We start from the raw sequence: 20,928 nt of genomic DNA on the forward strand, positions 1-20,928 counted from the left end.
TTCCATGGGGCACTAGGTAAACACAATTAAAAACAAGTAATTCAAATGTCTCTTTTACAATGGAAATTTCAACTACCTCAGAAAACACCATGAGATTTACGAAAATTTAATTGTATAATCTTTAAACAGTTCTACTGAAGTACTTTTACCAAATACAGTTCCCAGATCTCTTTCTAATTCATAGTTATTACCAATAGCATCTGCTCCTTTCACACACAGACTAAGCCATTAAAACGAATGTATGCTGTATGCAAAATCAATTTTTATTGATTGGGTTTGCAAAGCAAAAATACTCCTATGTTTATATTACTTTCTTCTTTGTATAAGGAGGAAAAAAAAAACAAACAAACCTTCATTTCTCGCAGCAAGAATCCATGCTACATTACTAAGAAGTTCTCTTTCCTGAATATGTTTGTCTGCTCTGTACCTAGAGGAAGCTGCGGGTGGGAGGAAGGGAAAGGGTTTGGGTTTTTTTTTAGTTTTGGGGTTTGATTTTTTATTGTTTTGTTTTTTAAGAGTTATAGACACTTAGGTTAGTCCCAATGCTTATGTTAAGTCAAATGTACCTACATATCTGTTTCAGCCCCTCAAGGAAAGGGATGTATATTTAGTCTGGAGTCTTTTCAGGCCCCAAAGTCTCTTTTTAGCTTAGCAGGACCTGTTAAATCTGCAGCTCTGAAGTTTACACTGATGTCACAAGTATGATACTTACTACACCATCAGACTTCTAGTGAAGAAATCAATAGAAAAACACTCTGTGTTATGTAATTTTTTTGGCTTCAGAAGTTATGCACTGAAAAATTATGGGATAAGTAATTAATTTATCCACGCACAGTACAAATTAGACTACTAACACCAGTCTACCTAAGTGTGAAGAGTACAGAAAGAAGTATTTCTTGGCACTTCTTATCCCTGTGCACTTGCCTGGCGTGATCCCTACTTAGTCTTTTGCTGTTCTTCTGCAAAACACCTGCTGATGTTTCCAGCCCATTTCACTGGGGTATAAATTTAAATTCAGAATTGTGCTATTCAAAAAGCACATTCTGTTCCTAAAATGAAGGGACACTCCAAAAACCCAAACAGTTCTCTGAAAAGCCTATATAAAAAGTGGTGAGGCACTGAAAAAGATATATGTACCAGGCCTTTGCTTTAAAGCCAGAAGGAAGAATTATAAGGTAGCAGGCTTGTTCAGAGAACTGATATGTCTTGAAATGTATTCACTCGGTACGATGTGCTGTGGGGATGCATGATCATATACTTTGTCAAGAACAACAACTCGAACAACACTGTCACATTAAAACACAGGACTACGCTGCACACTGCACTAAGCCTTACACTATTATTATAAAAAACGTTTCAAGCAGCTCATGTGCATTTACACTCTGTGTGTCGGAGGCATCTTCCTGGCATTTTTGGATAGCTGCCTTTCAGATTTGACAATTCATACTCTATTAATCAACATTGTAAATCCGAACAGTCCCTCATCACCCCTTGAGGGCCTTAAAAGTAATTTTTTAGTATTTTATCAGAAATGACTGTAGAAACCTCAAGTCAGAAAAGAGGCAGAGGTATATCACTGAGAATTGCAATCTACTCCTTGTAATAAAATTAAGATTCTGTTTTGGAGCAGCTAGGCTTCTGCAACTCCCTTTTCTCTTCTGAATCAATTAACTTTTACTTTTTTTCTTCTTGAAACTCCACGCTAATGCTAGTCTCCTGTTTGGGCCATTTTTACCTTTAAAGGGTCATGACACCTGGTTGGCCAGAGTATGCAAAGGGACAGTGTGAAAGCCCTCAGGATGGCTGGGGAGAAGAATATATAGTATAATTCTTGACAAATTGAATCGCCCTTTGAAGCCTGCCATTCCCTGCTTACACATCCTTTTAGTACTAGTCTTTCTGCTCTATCTTGGGTTTTAACAGCAGTTAAAGCCCCTTCTCAAAGGCTATGGATATTGATTCTAGATCAGTCTTCCATTCCCAAATAGTCCCATAATCTCTATTTACTTCCCTAAATTAAAACTGGCATGCTTTTCTCAGAGTTGCTATGCTTTCATTGTTTCCAGTGGAAATTGCAAGCGCCCAGCTTCTCTAGACTCTGGCTGTACAGCGTGAAAGGCCTGGCTTGTGACACTCTGAAAATGCTACAAAAAGAAGCCCACGTCAGAGACAGAAGTAGTCCTTTGTTCAGTCTACCAGATCACACAGCTTCATGTTATCAAGTCTCCTCTTGCTGCGAGAGAGATTATACTGGTGTTTTCCAAGGAAAATTGCTCAGTTCCAGACTGTCGAGTTGTAAGAAACTTGAAGCAGCTCCTGGACCACAAACCAATCAATAATGGTCCATTCACCTTCAACACGGCCAGCAGGGAAGTGGGAAAAGCAGGGCAGGTATCCTGCATCGTGGCAAGGCAGCTGCCAACAACCAGTCCCTTCAAGAAAATGAATTCTAAACACCAGCAAACATCCTCTATTTATTTCTTACACTAAAGGCTAGCAAACTAATGAAAGGATGAAACTTCCCCTGCTTTTTTAATTTTAAAATATGTGAGCATAGGTAACAGATGCTCCTTGATATTTCCCGTGTTGTCTCAATTAGTGGCCCAGAAATCCTGGGTTTTAGATTCAGGCTGAATTCCCCCTCTACTAGACTTGCAATCTGGCACACAGCAGGCACCAAAGAAAATGACTACTGTGGATAGGTATGCAGCAGAGATCAGAAGAGCGGATACGGTATACCTGTCCGTTCAAGCAATGTGTGTTTTCAATATCCAGGCATTCAAGTCTCACATTCATCACGTTCAGTGCAAGACAGAATACTTGCTTTTACCTGCAACCTATTCAGTGTGCAGAGAATCTATATCCACATGCATCACATTCAGTGAAACAGACTCTATCTGCAAATCTTAAGCTTCAATTTTCCTGCAGTGATCTGAATTACAATATGCTGCAGGTGAACATGTTAAATTTCTGAATTGGTAGATGTGAAAAAAGTTCTACCAGAGTCATTAATAAACGTGACTAATGTAGAAAAAGACTCATTTCAGAATGTAGCTGTGCACCATTAAGGGTGCTGGAAAGAGCTCTTTTTCAGTGAGCAAATATAATATTTATGGCAGATGTCAGTGTGTGCAATAGAGATAAAGATAGAGCATCTGCATTTATTACTATAACATGTGAAATGCCGGTATCCACAGTGTAATCTATCCAGGCAATGCTGCTTCTAAACCTTCTAAGGCAACATCATGCACTTTCAAATTCATTTACCATGTCGAACTTTTTTTTTCCCCCACTGACAACCTATCAGCAATGCCAAGTACCGATGATGAAAACCTGTTTTTGGAGGAGAAGTCTATGTAACGTATAAAACAGTGAACACCTATCAGACTTCTGAAATACTGTTATTGTTTTCAGGCACTGCTGGTCACCGCTATGCCACATGAAGAAAAGGAGGGCTTCAAGTGAAACGCATTGTCAGTGTGCCCTTGCCGTAAGTTATGCAAATACAAATCAGGAAAAAAGAAACATGGAACCCCACATAAAGACTAATTCAACTCACAAGTTATGATAATGCCCATAAGCCACCTGGATATGTGAGTACCTTTTATCTGCGATTTTGAAGAAAGAGATTTTGTTTTCTTGAAATGAACAGAATTAATGGTTGAATGCTGATTAGTTAGGTAAGAGCACCTTGGTCCCACAGCAACATACTGGTTTGTTTTCTTATTAATCTCTCCTGCTATACTGCTGGGAAATAGAGTATCTACTGGTTTCAATGTTTCAAATTAGTTTCCAGATGAAAATAAAAACTTCTACTGTATAAAGCACTATAAACAAATGAATCTACAAAGATGAGAATCAAAATAATCTTTGGACAACAGGGCTAACAGAGACCCTCAGGGAAAAAAAAAATCCCATCCTCACTGCCATAACCACAGCACATGTGTTATTCTTGAACAAAGGTCAGAAAAGGGTAATATGAATTGACTAAGAAATTCAAAAAATCTCTATTATAGCAAAAAATAAAAAAAAAACCCCAAACCAAACCCAAACAAACCCCAAATTCAAAACAGAGTAACAAAAGAGAGGATTCAGGGATGACTTAAATTTCAGTCTGCTTACCCCAGAACCCAGGCAGGTCCCCCACAAAGGCTACATCACCTCTTCCTCCACCAGAGGTTTCTGCTGGAGCCATCCTGTTCCACACCTTTGACTCTTGAATAAATCTTGATGGCCTTCAGGAGGGATGGCATAGATGCACTTCATTCTGCTGATTATTCCCAGCTGAGAAGTTGCTAATCATTCAGAGATGGGAACTGGCCCTGTCCCACTGACTGACTCTATCCACTCTCTGTGCATGAAGTTAAAAACTTTAAGAAAAAATATAGCTGTATTCTGCCTTGTTCCAGGCCAGAAGTTAGTTGGTTAAATAAAACACACTATTACAGCACAGCTATCTGATGCAAGACATTAGATGCATCTCTAACTGCTAGAGACCGAAAAAAAATAATTCATAACAGTCCTTTTCCATGATGGCCTGAGAATTTGATAAGTTCAAGTCTACTGATCCTGTGAAGAAGTACAGACACACCCAACTTTTACTGGGCTTAGCTTGAGAACCCTCTTAACCATGAAATAATGAAACTAAGGTAGAACAGTACTGAAATTGTATCAAATGGAGTGTGGAATGAGTATTATATAAGAGCAATTTTCTTGTAATAACAAATCTTACTTATTTTTATGGGACTCTAAATAATTTCTTCCTAGACTTTCTATATGGCCTTTCAGCACTGCATAAATGAATATCAAACAGCTATTTAAGGTCTTTCCCATTCCTTTTCTAGTTGCCTCTTGGCAACTAGACTTCCTTAATAGGACAGTATTTGATATTTATAACTGACATGGCATTTCTGTGATAAGAAAATAACTGAAAGCCATCCGTCTAACAAGAGAATGGGGTGTGAAAACACACATGTTCCTAAAACAACCTCTTCTAGACTCTCATATGTATTTTTCTCATCAAGTTTTTATGTTTGGAAAAGGTATTATTAAATACTGTGTTTTAGTCTACAGGCTACTCAATAAGAACATCCTTTTTATATTTTCTGAACTCCCACTGGTGCCACTTTATTTAGTGTTCCTGTTGACCAAAATATTCGTCATAATTGTGTGGTCTAAATAAGTCACTTCCATATTTTTTTCATTCATTACTAATGTTGTTTTTGTTTTTTTTTTTTTTTAAAGCATGCAGCTGTCACAGGCTAGCATTAAAACATCACCTGGAAACTAGCAGTAGAAATGGATCACTTAATATCTGCTTCAGCAAATATTACGCAGACACTATTTCTCATGGTCCCCTGGAATCCATGGTAAGTCCCATTTGTTTGTTAGTGGTTTATTATTACAAAGCTGACATTTCTGTTGTAAGGAACAAGATTTCTATCCTTCAAAGAAAAAAGAAGGGAACATCCTTTCTGCATTACGTCTTCAAACTGAAGATAGAGGATTTCAAGTTTTTCTCTAATTCACAACTATACAATTTTTAACTGGTACTTCTGAGATCATGTTTGGGCATGCAAGTTGTGCTGTCCGCTGCGCTCATCTGCTGGGTCTGCTTTTTTGTTCAGTGGTGCTATATTTCACTAAATGTTTCTTCAGTCTCTGTGGGAATTTGGTATTTATTTTAGTATACCGCATGCTACAATTTGACAGATTCATGCTTCTGTGTTTTTATTCTTCAAAACCAGTTAAGGTTTTCATCTAGTGTTTCTTGAAGACACTCTGTGTCATGACTGACAAATCTAAGACTGCAGGTAGCCCTAAGAAACTGGGGCATTTTCCATGAAAAAAGTTTTGCTACCTCTACCTTCCCCCCTTGATCCCCTCCACCTCGCCCCTTCCCTTCTTCATTCTGACCTTAAGTGATTCCTCTCAGCCACTACCGTACCACTACATACCCAAACTGATGGCATTACTTTTTTTTTATGTATTCCACAATTAACTGTTCTATGCTACTCTCTGAATGCACTGTAACATTTTCAACCTTCCATTATTTTCCATTTTGAAGAGTCTTGTAAGGAAAATTACTGGACTCATTTAAAGCAGGAAAAGAAGGTTTTCTGTTCACTAGCAGAACGTTATATTCTTCCATAAGCTCCACTACCTAACCTGCCATTTTCATCAACATTAGTACTGTAGTGATGCCTTTCCTTTTGGTATTCCTGCATCCATTGCTGCATCCTTTCTCTCACATGATTTCCTCTTCCCTTTCTTCACTGAAAATGTGACATCTTCTAACTAGTTTCTTCCCCTGCCTTTGAATCAAATACTTCAGTGGATAACACAGAGAGGTATGTCCTTAATGCTCACATAGTCTCCTTTCCTTCATCACTTCCCTAGGTTTCCATCTGAACTCTACCACTGAAGCTGAATTTTTAATTAAGTATATACTACCTCTTAATTCCTGCATTTAGTTTCTGTTTTTCCCCTCTCCTTTCTTCAGACTGCCTTCTTATTTTAATACATAAAAACCAAGGACTTCATCCAGGTTTCCCCACCTACCCAACATGCATCGTCTGGATTTCTGCTTCTCATTCACTGGCTGTTTGACTTCTCCCACCTGTTGCACAGGAGAGCTCTGCCCCTCATTTACACTCAGCTGCAATCAAAGTTGGGAGGTGCTCTTTACGCCCTCAAATGAACGGCTTTTCTTCCATTGCTGGCAGACAGCCATCTGTTTCCTAAAAAATCCCTCCCCACTGCAACCATAGCCACCAACAGTGTTCAGTCACTTCTGCTTCCTTAGCTCAATTTCACCTGCCCACTCAAAAGAGAAAGCAATTGGTGAAGAACACAACGGAGACAACACCATTCAGAAAACCATTACTCCCAAAGGACCAGTGGAGTCAAACCGGTGTTGTGCCAAAATGTGACACTGCATGAGTGTTTCTTAAAAGTCAGTAGTTATGAGAGACAATTAAGATATTTATCTGAGGAACTGAGACAAGTAAACCTCAGAGGCTTAATACTCAGATTCAACAACTTAAAGTGTCACCTAAATTTAACTACAAAATTTTGCATTACCACTTTGTTGTTTGGTTTTTTTTAACTACCATTCTTTCTTCCTTCCTTAAAGTATTCATGGCATATGTAAAACATGTTACAATCACATCCTTACTCTTTATTCTATTTAGAAGAGATACAAATCTAAACGGAAACATTATTATGTAGATATTAAAATACCAATTATTGGATCAGATATGAAAATCTGATGAAGAAAGATTCTACTTGCATGAGAAAGCAAATAAATGCTGTTTCCTTATAATACAGAAGGAAATTCCATGCTTTTCAGCAATAAAAAACACTTAATGATCCAGCGCATAAGTGTAATTTGTACAATGAATAATAAGTGAACCTCAACTGTATACACATGCTTTGAAAAATTCATAGTCATTTGAAATTTTTCTTTACAAGTATTACTCTGTATAGATGTGAATGTAATTTGAATTTTAGGTTCAAGGAGGATGTTAAGGCGCATTAATTGCAAAAACACCTGTACATTACTTAACACAGAGTAAAACAGTACAAATGCAGAAAAATCCAATGCTTTAAAGAATCTTTAAGCGGAGTATCTACTTAATTTCTAGGATGGAAATTAATAAAAAGGAGAAGCTTGAAAACTAAAGAGAAGGTCACATTATGGGATACAGCGGTATAATTGGTGTGAAGACAGTGTGCTGTGTTTGGACATTAGAAGTGTGAAAACATTTATCTCTTCTTAGATGTCAAACAGCTTTTAAAAATTATGCACAATTAGACCTAATAAACATCACACTTCTTTTTCAAGCTACTGCACTTTGACTGTAGGCAACACACATCCTAATGCTGGAAGTGTTAGATATTTTATAATGCCATTGCCATGGCATGTAAAGACAAAATCATTATGAACTAACATCTCTGAAAGTTACAGATAGTTGGAAGAGACTCTTAACTGTAGATGTCATATTAATAAATTGCTTTAATCTGAAATACAGCAAGACAGTCATCCCTGAAAAGAATTCTACTTTCATTTACATATTGTTGGTGCACTGTACTCTGCCATAGATACAAAGTTTATATTGGACCGCAAATTATCCAGAGTTATTCACACTCTGAACTGAAACATGTGATATGTTCGTGTCTGGTTAGAGCAGTTTTTTCACTAGACACTAACTGTTTTATTCACGAGCTACTAACACATTGGATTTATACTACTGACAGCACTCAACTCTTGCAAGAAAACTTTTCTTTCTCTCTCTTCATTGCTGGAGAACATTTGGAGAGGTAAAATCCCAGCCCCTCAAAAAAGTCATTCCTATTCACTTAAAACTGTTAACAGAGCAAAGAATGTGTTTTGTGTCAACGTTTAAAATCAATACACTTTCCTTCGTCATTTAAGATTTTTTTTGAGATCAGTATTTAATGATATATCAGGGACTTAAAGAAATCAAACAAAAAATCCTACTGAACGCGTTTAGCAGAAGCACTCCTCCATGTGCAACAAGCGAAGAAGCAGATGGTGAACAGGTAAGTCCAGCTCTCTAATTCATTTCAAGGAGCAAGTGTGATTCACATGAGGTTGTGATCTGACCGCTTTTGCAGGCAACTCAGTTCAAAGAATACTATAAAAAGCAGCCAAGGTGTGGGAATTCTGAACAGAAGAGACACCACAGAAGTGGAAAGATTAAGATAAAAATCCTGATAGTAACAACTGAAGTTGATACCTCTTGAGTTTTGTCTGAGTGAGCCATTGCCTCGTGCCAGTGCGTATGGATGCTCCAATGAACTGGATTCACAGGGACAGACTTTCTGGGGCTGCTTTCTGTCCAATTAAGGAGAGGGTTGTATAAACAATATTTATAAATGACAATTTGTACAACATTCCAAGTCAGCAAAGACTTACTAAAGTGTAGCTAAATTCATCTTCACCAGTGAAAAAAATAACACCCCTTGTTTTTAAAAGGTCACAGGGTAGCAGCACATGGTACTGATTTGGTTAATACCAAATACTTGTAATACTTCCTATATGAAGTTTAATGCTTCTTTGTGATAAATATTTAAGCATTATTTTTTTCTGCCAAAAATGATTTCACACTTTCAAATAGGTGACAAAATAAGAACAACATTGCCAATTTACTGAAGTTGTGAATTTTGTTTTCCGCCAAAGCAGAGAAAGGGCCCTAAATCACAAGTACACTGAAAAAATAAAGCACTGTAGATCTACAAAACCAACAAAAAGTGAAGTCATCAAGTTTTCCTGTGAAACCACAGAAGTACAAACACCCACTGTGTCTTTGATTTTATTGAACATTCAGTTTTTGAACTGAGCTGGGCAAACCATTCCTGGAAATTATCGTAATAAAAAATTCAGAAATTTTACATTGGAAATTTTCTTTTTCAAAAATGGAGTACTAATGCTGAAGAATTAAGCTCAATTGACATGGGATATTGTCATTAAAATCACCTGACTATTTTCCATTCAGGAATTTGGCAAAATGTCTCAAAGTACCCAGCTTTACAAAGCCAAGTATATGCAACATATAACATATACAGCCAAGAATGTACTAATGGAAAGCACGTACACTGCTTATTTTGTGATTAAGTTAGGACTGTAGAAATATGAAAACAAGGCACTGCCTACCTTTCAAAACTTGATTTTAATACCTTATACTATCCAGCTGGGGCTTGAGAGGACTCAAGGCATTGTGGGGGGAATAGCCACACCTTCTCCCCTCCTTCACATTCCCCCAGGTATCAGAGACCCAGAAAAGGCAAGAAGCTGGAACAGCAAGCCAGCTGATATGCAATCAAGCAAGTCACGCATGTTACTGAGGCATAAACTTAAGAGACAGAGGCTGCTCTGATCATAAAGATAACAGACAATTTGGCAGGTGTCCATTTACGCTGGAGATAATGTCTGTGGCATGGGAAAGAAGAGTTGTATCAGAGGAACCCATTTTTTTTCCGAAACAAAAACTATAGAAGACAAAAATTATAGAGCCTCCAAAGACCACTTTTCTCAGAGAACTCACTCTATGCAAGGAAGCTGGTACATTACAAAATGGAATGAATGTATGTATAGTATATAGGGTCCTAACTGCAGTTGCTATGGCTTAGACTAACTTTGCAAAGTAAAGCTACCTCATTCTGAAAAGAAGACTATTATTGAGCAACATGCTACATATATATATTTGCTTTCTAGTTCATTATGTTCTGCTTCGGAAGACGCTATTAGCATTGGTTTACTATGGAAGGAAAATGAGCGTATATCAAAAAAGTACATCAGTCCAAACCTTTATTTTAATATCCAGGTCTCAGCCAATACTGCTGTTACAAGACAATAGCAAACTAGATGTGCATTCTGGGTGTGGACATGCAAACAGCATAGCAAATAATCTCAGGTTGCTTCAGATTGCTATACCTGGGTCTGCCACGAGAAGTAGCTTTTGAACTAGAAAATGTACAACCATGGGAGCACATATTTTATATTCTTTGGAGGCTCATTAGCACATTTCAACAATCTGCCTGGGAAAATAAGGCTTGCTACAGAGAATAACAGTCAAGCCAAGAACGGGAGATACTTCCACAATTCTGGCTTGCAAAACAGACAAGAACGAACCATGTCATTCACATGCATGCCCAAACCTGTTTGTTCCCAGAGCTGAGACAGCAGCACTGCTCATAAAACAGCTGTGAGCGGGGTAATGACATGCAAACGCTGAGCAGGTTAGATTTCTTTACAAAGCAAAGGAAATATTTACTGTATAATACATACTGCCTTCATGTCTTAGGGTATCACAGCCTCAGTGAAGCAGTGATCCTGCGAAAAACCATTATAGAGAATAAGTTTTATGAAATTTATGTTCATACACAGAGCTGATTAGTGAACAACCAAATTTACGGCAGCGCATCCAATTCACAGAAGATAAACTCTCTTTCAGAAATTCTCAAAGGAATCTGTTGGGAAAATGGCAAATTCTGATTCACTCAATCATTCCACTTTGAAATATTCAATAATAACCAAGAAGCTTTATGTTTTAATAGAGAGGGTTCTTTAAGCAGACGATGATAGGAAATCTTTTCTATAGTCCTGCAACATTTCATAAGACTTAGTGACTAACAAGCCAGGATAGCATAATTGGGCATGCTTCTCCACTGCTCAAAAAATATTCTCATGTTTTATCCTAAAAGTGAGAATTGAAGAAGAGAAAACTTTTGTCTGTGCTTTACAGTAAGATTGCAATAATATATTCTGAATCCTGATACTCATGCTCTAGACTTCTACTCATGCTACAGTCCCAGGGAGGGGAGAAGTCCACACGAGGGAAGATCTCCTGTAATATATGCAAGCCATGATGTTTAGACATACATAGCATCTACCATTTTAAACAGGGAGTTGCACCATGTGATTACATAAACTACATTTTGAAAATTTAGTCCCCATTATGGCAGATCTTGGCCATATCTGCCAAATAAGATAAAAGACTGCTTTTGAAAAGTTTTTTTTTCCATTTCAGTGAAGCAAGAAAGCAGAAATGACAGGATTTCCCCACAGCTTAGCTAAAACTTGAGTTGTATTTTGTTCAGTTGAAGACAGGTGGTGCAGTCGAAGATAGGAGTCTCTTTTAGAGACTCAGATGGGACCCTGTTGAGCTTCATTCCTTGCCCACAAGCCATATTCAGAGAGAAGTCCAACATGCTGTACGCTTGCACCAAATACTTCAGAGGCAGCAAAGCAGAGGGGGTCTCATCAACCAAGTTAAGTCAAGGTATCACCCATTTTAGCCTTCCTAAAATTCTTTTTATGCAAAATTCTTTTGCATAAGCAGATATGTACACTTTGCAGAAAAATCCCACATCGTGCCTTTTACTGAACATGCTCGGTAGTCTGGGTAACTTGATGTTGGCCTGGTTTTGTCGTCTGGACCATATAGAAGATTCTTTGTTACGTTTTAATCTAGGAAGACATGCAATTATAAAATTAATACAGGCGAAATGTTTTTTTGACACAAGTTCACGCCTTTGATGACTTCAGACAGCCAAATAGATTACAAAGGCATCTGCTCAGCTACTCAACAAGTGTCTCCTCAGTAAAGGATCTCATGATTGGATCTCAAAGAAAATGCGTGGGTAGTCTTCAAGAGTCCCAAGTGTTATCCGTTCAATTAGAAAGGATCTGACGCTGCAGCTAAATTCCTTTGTAATGCTATCTGATGTAGGTGACATGAGGTGCATAGAATTTCAGGGCCATCCCCATCCAACTGCAGCATAAGGCCTATTTGTGGAACACATCTCATTTGCCCTCTACCTCAAAAATTGCACAAGAGGGCATGTCATAGGGTAGGAACTGAAATATTTTGTAGTATCTGTGCTTGGCAGAGTCGAAATAAAAAGTAGTAAGACTAAGATAATCATACCCAGTCATAAGTCATATGCAATCTGCAACACCCTGATGAAACCTGATGACTATGACCCAGTCTGAAAATAGGTAACACGTATCTGAAGAGACCAGAATGGATCAGCACTTAGAAGGCAACAACCCTCTGGACACGCTAGAACAGACTAGTTCTGACCTATGAAAATAGGATGTAATCCTTTGGACGAGACTGGTCCCGATGCGTGGAAAGTGTATATAAACACTAGTGACGCACAGTGGAGGTTGGGGAAGAAAGGTGACACCCCCTGGCTTTCCTTGTCAAAGAGCTCTCATGCTGAGCCAGCTTGACCTCAGCGATGAAGAGCCATCACTGTTTGCAGCCAGCACAGCCAACAATACAGCATCAGATGTATGGTACTGTACAGGTAATGCTTGACTAATATGTTTGATTAATGCTTGGTTTTTAGTTGTTAAGTGATAAATGGCATAGTAATTTAGCATAAATAAATGCTCCTTTGTGGTTCCTGAAATTTGCCAAAATATTCCCATCACAGTGGTCCCCAATTTCCTAATCAAAATAGCTGCTACACTTCCTAAATCACCCATATCTGCGCCACCCGTTTGCATACTAGCTCTAACAAATTACAAAACTTGTATTGGATTATTTCCAAAGTTGAGCCCAACGTACCGTTTCAGAAATCCCAAATTCCTTGTTGCTGAAAAGAAATGAAAAGCAATTCATTTACTTTGGAGACAGGCAGGATCAGCTAACCATCTCTGGCAAACATGCTTGAATGTTGGATACAGACTCTATCTACAAACCTACTATCTCACCCAGGCAATCAGACAAACACATCCTCCAAGAACACAAACATACCTGCTAGTCTGGCTTGTACTAAAGGACAAGCTTTCCAACTCTTGTATTCTCTTAGAGCAACTATGTGCACAGATAAAGACCATGGATCAATGCCCACGGGATCTCATGAGTGCAAAGAATCCCTTTCATGTGGTAAGATCACAAAACTGAAGCAAGCACAGAAAAGCTTTCTATATAATGCATGAATTAAACGCCCAAGACACAGAGGTCATTACTGCAGATGGCTATGATTTCCAACTGCAGAACATCCAAGCAGCAGTCACCCTAGCTGCTTAAGCGAAAGTTCACTGCTGTCTGCGATAAGGAGCGTAAACACTTCTTTTCTCAAGAGGCTGGAAGCAACCCAGGGGACACAGCAAGGCAAAGAAAGCTGTGTCACAAAGACATGGCTAGGTCTACAGAATGCAGAAGCATATAGAAAAAGAGTCTATGGAGAGAATGGAGCTGTAAACACAAAGAAACACAACGATACGCAAAAGGCAGCTAAACCCGCAATCTTGGTGTACTGAAAACAGGAACGTTACTTTTCCATGCAGGTGGCATTGCATTTCTCTCAATACTGGAATGCCATCCCCAGAGGTAGTGGTATGACAGTCCCCCAAGTGGGGGCGGTGTCTCTTTTTCTATTAATGCAACACGTTAAGGGTGTAAAAAACAAATAAGAAAAACTGAGACAAACTATACCAGCTCATGTCACATCTCTCCAAGTGAAGACTATGTGATGCAGTTGATTGACTACAGGGAAGCAAGATGTTATGCAGCACATGTTCTTTGATAATGCCCTACTTTAGAACCAAAGAGCAGGTTGATTATGTTTTGAAAGCTACATGATCAAAGGAATTCAGAAAAAGCCTTTTGAATCATTTTAGTAGATGCTTCTATCAAACTGTATTAGGCCAAATCCTCCCTTTCAGTTTGAACAGTTTGAGCCATAGCATTAGTCTTCTGCTCTTTAAATCTATTCATAAACAAAACCCAAAATCCTTCCCCAAAGAAATGACCACACTAACCCATTATCTTGTGTAACCAAATGCAATCAAAGAGCTTCATTTACTTTATGTAAATGTCCTCTCCCTTTCCCAGGCCTAATGTTTTCTTATTCTCTGTTGTGTCACCTCATATCTAACCTAGATACTAAGATCGCCTGGGTGGAGACTCTGGGTAAAAAAGTCACTACTAACTAAAAAAATTCAGCACCTTAGTAACTTAAGACACTTTTGAAGTAAATACCCTCATTCCTCCTTCTCTGTTTGAAACATTAATAAAAAAGTGTGCATGGAATATATCCAAATATTTCCATATTAATTGCAATCTATTTTCTGGCAATAAAAAGTTTACAGTTCCTTATGATCTAAAATCAAGACTGATTGTCAGTAGCCTAAGAAGTTTAAAGCAGACATGCATACAGTACGCTATTATTAGAAATAGAATGCCTTAATGCTTAACAGAGGAAGTGCTGTAATGTTAATAAACCAGGCGTAGAAGTCAGAATTGTTTCCTCCAAACAGCACCACTCAGTCTGCCATTGTTTCCAATTACGTTTCTGAATCAAAGACCGGTAGCAGAGAGCCAGCAAATGACAGCTGCTCCATTGTCAACGCGTCCTACGGTACAAAACCACAAGTCATGGCATAAAGGGGTTAAAGTGTGTGATGGCAGTGACAGGATTTTGGGGGGATATTAAAGCTCTCTGAAGCCTTGGTGGTTTATTGCCAAAGTGTAATGCATTCCCATGTTTCGTTCCACGGCTGGTTACGACAGTGTGAGGTATTTACTTGTATGGCCAACCTTACTTCCACTCTGCTTCTCGCCTGAAAACTACAGTATGGTATTGGCAAAAATAAAGGGTGATGACATTTTGTGGACCAAGGTCTCCTCTAAGATTCAGACACTAACATTCACTAAACAAATGCGAGAGGAAGACTTGCCTTATATGCTTTGATACAATAGAGTTTGATAGAAGAGATTTTATCTCAATTTTCCCTTTTCTGTTTTCACTTAACAGGAAATCTTTATGCATTGGCAGTGAGATTTCACAGCTATAAAATACTACCTGCGTTGAAAATTTGAGAGTCTCTCATCTATTTTCTTTTAGCGCACATCAATGAGTGTTTCATCTGAGATGCATCAGGATATACACTAAGCTCTTAAACACATTAAACCAACTGGATCAAGTCCTTTAAATGTGTTAACTTATGTCTGCCTTGCTCTTTCATTTTACATCATTATTTCTTTTTCGTTTATTAATTCTGCATGTACTGTACTAAAGCAGAATAAACTAGAACTGATTTTTTCTCGGGCCATTTTATAACCCTTTTCACTTCATCTCCTTGCCACTTTACATATTTCCAGTAATCAGACCCTAGATAGGTGACCAGTATCTCAAATACACGAGCAGGAAAAAATTCAATTGTTCCTCTTTCTTGTTGACTTCCTTCTGGTTCCAACTATCAGTCACATTCCCACTGCTCCACTAACCACTGATGTTCATACTTTCTTGTTTTTCAGTACTTTTTTTCCTTCCCAATAGTCTCTTCAGCAGTTTTTATTTTATTTACCCATTGCAGAGTTTGTAATAGCTATCTCTTAAACCCTTTTAATTTTTAAGTTTCCCATTCAGGGCCTAAGTATCTTTTATTAAGATGAAAGGATCCTCCTATTCTTAAGCTTCCACATGTCTGCTACAATTCCTTTTATACACATCCAGAATATTGCTACTCAAGTAATTTCACCTCTCCTGTCACTTTGGCTATGTCCAGCTTATGCTTATCCTTATTTAGCTATTAACTTTTATTTAAACAAAATACAACTATTCATTTTATTCATCTATCTAATAGTACATTAACCCATACTATCACTATAGCTGAAAGACAAAGATTAACTGCGTCATCAGCCTAAGCATCACTGTAGTATTCCAGCCTTGTACTGAAAGTTGGTGGTATTATTAATATTATTAATATTATTACTATTTTACTCTGGCATCCAGCAAACATTGTGATACAGCAGCAGCATGCGTACTGATTACAACAAGGTACGGGAGGTCATAACCTACATCTACTCCATGGCAAAGATCTGCTGACTTCGGGGAAATGCTTCTTTCCTGCTCTAAACTCAAGTAAAGGTGATGCAACATATGCCTCCGACAAAAAGGAAACTGTGAATCCAAACAAACAGAAGATGGAGGTTAAGTTCGTATTTTAATTTATACTGGTAGCTTCCAGAGGCTTGCAGTTTACAGCATTATAAAAGTTTGTAGATCTGGCTTTCACAGTGAGCTAGGTCACGTAATCGTTTTTATCTTTGTTTCACGGATGCATACTGCACACAATCAAAATAAGAAGAAAGAGGAGCCTCCACTCTGCCGTGGCACAGCCACGCATTTCAGCAAGTCAGAAACTACCATTTAAACAGCCAGGAGAACAATCTGTAGAACTTCTGAAGCTATTTCAATACCATCTCTTTTGGTAGCATTGCAGCAGAGCACATACAGCCAGAGCAATTTTTACAGAAGTGTTTCACATAAAGGTTGGTGGACCTTTCCTACCCAAAAGCACTTAAAAGAAGGAGAAGGAGGCAATTTCTTTGTATACATTGATCACATAATTTGGTCTATTTGTTGAAAGAGAGGAGGAGTTGATGACAGGGCCATCACTGGTATGACTTTTTACATATGTAACTCATCTCGGAAGCTCTTCATCTCTTTGGCTTCTTGCTAGCTTCAACCATGCAAACAAAAAAGGGAATGGGCAGAAATCTTAAACCCCTAGGCACTAAGCAGGAATCCTGATGAACAGAAACAGTAAGAAAATACACACATGTATGGCCAAACTTCAGACTTGACCACAACAGCCCTGTGCTCCACTGTGGCTCATCTGTAAGAGAGGAAGAAATCTGAATCTCAGATTCATTCCTAATTTCATCATTAAATGCTATGCCAGTAGGATACAGGCTGCACAAGCCCAGAGGATGTAAAGCTTGTGCTTAATACTTTTAAAAAATTATTTGCTTCTAGGGGATGACTTGTATCAGGCCTTATTTCAGGTCAGTGTATATAACATACAAACACTTTTTTTCTACTACACACACACTATATTTGGATATTCACCTCTCCCTACACTCAGTTCTTCAACACCTCCCATTCCATTGCAGTCCTAGATGTGACCAGTGACAAATCACTGGATTTTCTATTCCCAAGGCCATACTCAAAATAAAGAACTAGAAGGACAAGAAACTATCTGCATTTGAAACCTCTGTTTCTCCTATAAACAGGTTTCCTAGAAATGGTGGTAGAAACGTAAAGTACAGCAAAAAAACTAGAACACAGCTTTCTGTGTAATAATTTTCCATTCCAGTGCATTCTACGGTGAGCAGTAACAAGTGAGTTTGGGACCTTAAAAGCCATTCCCCTTCTGCCCCAAAGAAAGCCATTGACGGGTCTAAGGTGTACAAATGACAGCATGCTTATATGTTACCCAAACAGGAATATGTAATGGGAATGCAAATTTCGCATGGCTAAAAACGCTAAAAAAGACAGGGGAAGAAGGGTAAATCTCTAAAAGCGAAATACATTATTAAAAGATATCTTTGTAATATATGCAAAGCTGTCTTTTTGACTAAGCTATTGACCAGGGAAAAAGGACTCCAGGTCTTTGCTATTATAGTGTGCTGCCAGCTTTCAGCTTTATATACTCACTTCTCCAGTGAGATTTGAATATCCTAGTCCTTTGCCATTTTTACCCTCTCTCTCCAGCATTTGACTGAATTTTAAATGTCTAACACATTGAAATTCAGTGAATGAGATGGAATAAAAGTGTGCAGTGAATAATCAGCAGCGAATACATCCGGAAAGCACTTATGTATTTCTATCCTACCGAGAAAAATGTCCTAAACAACATTTGATTTATTTACCCTGATGTTCTCCTTACAGGGACTGACATTGCTGTTGACTGGGCATTTATTTATGATCAGTTGGTACCAGGCTCTGTGGGTTTCGTAGCAGGACATGTGAAATTCATTACTCTTATCACACTACACAGTCCATCTTTTATGTATTATATAGTGTACCGATCTACCACAGGTGTAGACTTGAAAACCTGAAAAATGAATATTTAATGATTATAACATTATATATGCCTGTATTTTGTTGTAAGGAAAATGCATCAGTGTATTTTGCTGCATATATTCCGATACGGTTTTCTAACAGGTCAGTATTTGCAATGGTATTGTCCAGCTGTTGGTACCAGACATTTATTTCTGCTTTACCTGGCATCACTTCTACCAAATTCTTTCTAGTAAAAGAGGTTCTACTAAAAATAGGAAGACCGAGATGACATCTCTTCAGTGAGCAAAATTATTGAATCTGATAAAACAAAAGCAACTTCCCCTGAAACAGAATTAGCCTATTTTCATATCTGTGCCTGGGAACCAAGCTGTCATCTAACTTAAATTAAATGACCACTGGATTCAGAATATGAATTTAACAGCTGAGTTCTGAAGTAAATATTTTTCAATAAAAAGCATTCAAACAGAATTATTTAAAAAAAAAAAGTTTCTCGCTAAATTTTCCTTCATAATATAATTAACATATAATGCAATATTGTGGTTGTTGACCTCAAATGCAACTTGCATGTATTTCTGTTTATAAGCTAAATAACTATGACACACAAATAAAGTAAATGCTTCAGCTTAGACTCTAAACCTTGAAAGCACATAGTACATCATATTAACTGTGCTTAATTCACTTGTTTATGTGTTATCACATGTTATTAAGATACATAAAACTTCTGTAACAAAAGTGAGCAGACTAACACTTCACATACCAGACTTGATGTCAAGCATATAATAGCTCAGCCAACCTAGCATTCTTAATTTGCTAATCTATGGCAATGAAATGAAGCATAAAGAAAAAAAAAGGGGGAAAGGGGAAGAACACACAAAACCTCAAAAGAAAATAGCAATTCAGTTACAAGATTTTCTATAAATCCATGAATATTTATGAAAAAGCTAGGAGGTTTTTTTTCACTTAGCTTCAAACATTTCCTTTAAAAACTCTTCTCAAATATTAAGACACGTATTAAAAAAAATAAACTGTGCATATAAAAGAAGGCCAGAATGAAAGACATGCAGCTTTTAAGATAAGCATGCTTTCAGTGCAAGCATCTGCACTCAGAAGAGCATTTACACAAATTAACATATTTTATCCACTGTAAGGACCATAAAGCATTTCCAATTCAGAATATAATTTTTATTTGAATTGGTATGACAAAATCTTTAAGAATAGCACTAGTAGAAGATATAAGAAGCTGCAATGACCAAAGGCAACAGTGGATTTCCCTGCATAAAGAAATGAATAACAATCAAAAAAAAGGTTTGGATATTTGGGGCTGGGGGAGGGTAGTATTCTCAAACTTACAGAATCAGCTCCTTGTTACCATGATGGTTTAAAGCACATAAAATCTCTTTCTGAGTGAAGACAGAGAAAAAGATTACATGATACAGTACAATCCCTTCTCTAGAAACATGGCGATTTTGTCATCAATACACGGGTGAGAGATGTCATTACTCCTGGAAAACAAAAGAATTAGAAAGCTACTATACAGCTATCAGGCACGGTGCTATGCCTAGCAAACAAGGTCACTCCACATTCAAAGCTCTATACCGTTTGCAGATTAAGGTCTGCTAATACTATGGCTAGTTCCTTCATCTACCAAAATTCAAATTGCAACACTTTGGTACATGCCACAGATAGGGTTGCCATGGTACAGCACTCACAAAGGCAATGACTGCTTCCAGCACTTTATTTCATGGCTGCAAGGACTTGTCTTCCTTCATCAATATTAAGTTAGTGATGAAAATACTAAGACGACTGAAATAGGAAAAGCAAATTTAGGGAGTTACACTGGCTCTTGGAGTGTGCCATGATGTACTTCTCTGCAGTAAAACATTCAAAAGAGATCGTTACTTCTCAGGTACATGTAGGAAAAATATTTAACTACCTTCTAAATATACAGTCTGTTTAGTTGTGTTTATAAAGCATCAATATAATGGATAATTATAGTTACTTGTAAATCAGCTTTTTCCACGTTACTCGCGCATTGATGCACTTAAGACGTCTTTCCAAAGTGGGTTCCATATCAAAAAAGGTATTTTATTCTACATTATAATTACAGAAAACAGACTTGGTTAAATACATAATGTCCAACATGTACTGCATTCCTCTAAAAAGACTTTTACAGTAACAAATTGTCTTTTGCCCATGTTTATGGGTGGCATTTATCCCACCCTACCATCAGACACAATGAATATGCCTAAATTACCAACTTAACTGGTAAGGGAGGGAGGAAGGGAGGGAGAAGAGTACCTCCTTCGCTCACATCTGCCGATACCTAGAGATAAGCACCAGATCCCTCAGTTAAGCACCCAAAGACAGACAGCACAAATCTGGGCCTTACCAGGCCACAGCCTCCCCAGTAGACTCCACGTCCTCACCTGAATATTTTTAGGGAACAGAGATATGTTTTGCCCGAGGCAAACTATGGCAGAGCTCCCTTTCGCAACCCTGTTTCTCAAAGGGTTCTTAGTCAATCAGAATATTTTTTTTAATAACACAGGTGCATATAATATGGTATATGCACAG

The 20,928-nt window shown here is 37.9% G+C and overlaps 1 protein-coding gene across 4 annotated transcripts in view; it reads right to left on the reverse strand.

Moving 5' to 3' along the window:
- MACROD2 (mono-ADP ribosylhydrolase 2) overlaps positions 1-20,928 on the reverse strand; it is an 884,404-nt gene that overhangs the window by 563,151 nt on the left and 300,325 nt on the right. The window lies entirely within an intron of this gene.

The sequence above is a fragment of the Gavia stellata genome, chromosome 23, assembly GCF_030936135.1.
Source record: "Gavia stellata isolate bGavSte3 chromosome 23, bGavSte3.hap2, whole genome shotgun sequence".
Taxonomy (NCBI): domain Eukaryota; kingdom Metazoa; phylum Chordata; class Aves; order Gaviiformes; family Gaviidae; genus Gavia; species Gavia stellata.